Here is a 3,639-nt window from a genome sequence, read left to right on the forward strand (position 1 = left end):
TACAAGCTTTACTGTCAAAGTAGTCTGCCTGTTGAACATTAGCCACTTTGGAAATAAGCAACGGAGCTCCATAAGATGACAAATCTGGAAAAAATTGCAACAAAGCGGTCAATTTTTGTTTTCTATCACCATACTGGGAGAGACGGGAATCTTGTTTGTCGATGATATTTGAATTCAGTCGAAAGTGGATCAACCAGAAACAAAAGAGTTTTGTGCTAATTAGACATGTCCCGGAAAAATAAGATGAACAATTTTTAATTGTAAGCCGATTAAACAAGTAGCGAAATGAAAATACACTCACACGCAATTGGGATTGGCACTTTCTATCTTCTTTTTATTCAGTGAAAAGTAACTTTAAAGCCTTATGCCTCCGATCGATGGAAAAAATACTGGAAAAATTAAATTAGAGACAAGAAATTCCTTTGCTTTCTGTCACCAAAGGAGAGAATGAAATCTTTGAAAGCCATGGAGTTGTCAGGTGTAGATGATATTTATTTAATTCCGTTAATGCGGTTGAAGTAGATCAGAAACAAAAGTATTAGAAAATGCTATGGTCATGTCCCTGACGAACACTTTTTCTTTGTAAGCTGATAAATCAAGTAGCCGAATGAAAACACACTCACACGCAATTGGGATTGGCACGCTCTATCTTGTTCTTATCACTCAAAAGTAACTTTAAAGCCTTGTGCATCACTAGGAAGCTATTTGAAAAAGTGTTTTATTTGAACACAGAAGAACTGATTTTATTTTAACACAGAAGAATCTACCCGGCGTTATTGTTTATTTTTGTTACAAGACTGAAAACCGAAAGCGACACCAAGGAATATCACTATTACTTTAAGGTCGCTGAACCCAAATTATTTGAACAAAAGAACTGAGATAACTGAAGGGTCGGCTTCAGTGATGAAAACTATACTCACACGCAATTGGGACTGGCACGATCTATCTTGTTCTTGTCATTCAAAAGTAATTTTAAAGCCTTGTGCATCGCTAGGAAGCTATTTAATAAAGTGTTTTATTTTAACACAGACGAATCTACCTTGCGTTATTGTTTATTTTTATTACAAGACCGAAAACCAAAAGCGACACCAATGAATGTCACTATTACTTTAAGGTCGCTGAACCCAAATTATTTGAACAAAAGCTCCGAGATATCTGAAGGGTCGGCTTCAGTGACGTAGCCGAGGATGGGGACCTTGAATTTAGATAGCGTACCGAAGTATTTTTGTTATTTAAATCACTGACTTCCCAAAAAAATCCTGCTTGACCCTCTTGAAAACTGTAGATAGATCCAGGCTAAAAATTTTGTTTGAAGCATGAAAGACCGAGTTATCGAGAGTTGCAGAAGCGCAATGTGTGTACAGTCACTGGTAAACTCAGACAATTGTAGGAAGCTTCACTTACATTCTGCACTAAAAGAAAGAAAGAAAAAAAAATCAATTTCTTTTTATAAACTCAATTTCTAGTATTATTTTGGAATGGCAGAAAAACATGGAATAACTTTACCCTCTGCCCCCCCCCCTCCCCCTCCCCCCCCCCCCCACCATACCCCGCCGTCTTATGTCTTAGTAATTGGCTGCAAAATAGAAGTTGCTTTCACAGAACTGAAAAGTAAATGACGGCGTACCTGGAAGTTATGTTCAATTTAGAGATGTGATATAAAAAAACAACAACAACAACAACAACAACAACAAACAAACAAACAAAATACATTTGATAACTAAACGAAAAACAACAAAAAAACAATAAACTGTCTTCATTCACCAGAAACCCACGCGTCTCACTATAACTGGTTTCGAGTAAGCTCTCTTCCCCTCTCCCCCCCCCCCCCCCCTCCCTCACCCTGAAAAAGTAATGAAAAAAAAAATAAAAAATAAAGAAAACGTGAACTGACTTTAGTAACCTGACCTTGCGTCTTAATGGAGCTAAAAAAACTTGAACTTTATGGAATGTTAATCTGTTCTAAAAAAATGTGTCAAGTCCGGGAAATGGGTATCTCGAGGCAAATTTTCACAACCCCTCACAGCACAACAACAACACTTTATTGAAAACAGAAAGTTACAAGATATGTATATATCTACGCGCAAATAGCTAAAGCTAGTCAAGGCGGGTAGGTATTACAATACTAAACTAAATTTTCATCTTTCAAACTGGGGAAGTCGTGGAAATTACGGCTTGGAAAGTAAAGATGCCAAATTTGTTAGGTCATGACACAAATTTAGATAACAATAAAGCATTAAATAAGTCGACTGTCTTGGCGTAGTCGTGATTCCTTGCAAAAGTCCCTCTAATCCTACGTGGCTCTTGTCATACTAAACAAGAACAAAAGTGGAACAAAATAATGTCGCTTTCTCAGCACTTAGCTAACACAACTGTAATAGTCACAGGATTGCTTCGGGGAGTAAGCTTCTTTAATTTTCAGCCATTTTAAAGCGTAAGTGTAAGAAAAAGTTTTCGTGTTGTGGAAAATTCCGTGATAAACATTATGCAGGTACTGTTATATAAACCTTTTCTGTAGGAAGATAAGAGTATAATACCTACAGACATGGTCTGTTGTCTTGGCATTAAAATAACTTGAAGACAGCACCAAGAAGCTACAGAGACATACAATAGGAAAGTATCTTATTCCGTGTATTTGTACTGTTAAAAAGTTCCTTGTTACTGGAAGGGAGTTCGCGTGCATGAATTGTGCAATTGTTCATGTCAATAAGACTAAAAGGTTGGCCATCAATAAAAAGAACACAGTTTTTTTTAACAAGGTCAATAGCCTCGATTAGGAAACTCAGTGTATTAACAAAAGGTAAAACATCTTGGGGTCACCCTTTTACTTACGAAAGCCGCGACATGGTGCCATGGAATAAGCTGTCTCGATCTTTCATGTTTCTATTTGTTAAGACAGAAAAGTACTGTTAACTTTGTGTCTTGTTATTAGGATCACTTTCATCATCAAAAAAAAAAATATAAATGAAAATCTCACACACTTGTATATTTCGATTAGTTACCTTTCTCACGTAACAATAAGTGGTTAAAAATGGGCCTTTTCATCTCTCTTCTCGTCGTTAAGTAGGTTGAAATCACTCGATTTCTATTCGTTCCCCCGATCTCTCTTTAAAGTTAACGGAGCAAGAGAGATGAGAGTGAAATGTGCTATTCTTGAAAACGATTTCTAACGTTTTCCCCTTCTTTCACGAAGAAATGATAATGTATTCCACTTTCATTTTGTATTTATATTCCTTTTAATCCCCCAGATTTGACTTATCCCGTTTCCTGTTCCCAGTACCGTGCATCAAGGAAAGGTCAACGCTTGTCTCCAATAAGTCTTTTTTTTTTTTTTCTTTAAAGGAACGAAGTCCATTTAGCTCTTTCTTTCGTGAAATTCGTCAAGAGAATCGAAGCAATGGTACTTAAGGTGGATTTTTCTCGCTTTAATCTCTGTTTTTACCATAACCACCGACCTTCAATTGTCGGAAAAAAAACTACTATAAAAGATTAGCTTCAAATCTTCAAATGTCACCAAAAAGAATGCTGGCAGCGCATTTGGAACATTCACACGATTAATCAGGTCGTAGGATTATCACAAGGTGATTCAGTTACGAGGCTAAGCATTCAAAAATTGTCACCTGTCATTGAATACGCTGC

Source organism: Pavona decussata, unplaced genomic scaffold (genome assembly GCF_977016875.1).
Source record: "Pavona decussata unplaced genomic scaffold, jaPavDecu1.1 SCAFFOLD_27, whole genome shotgun sequence".
NCBI lineage: Eukaryota > Metazoa > Cnidaria > Anthozoa > Scleractinia > Agariciidae > Pavona > Pavona decussata.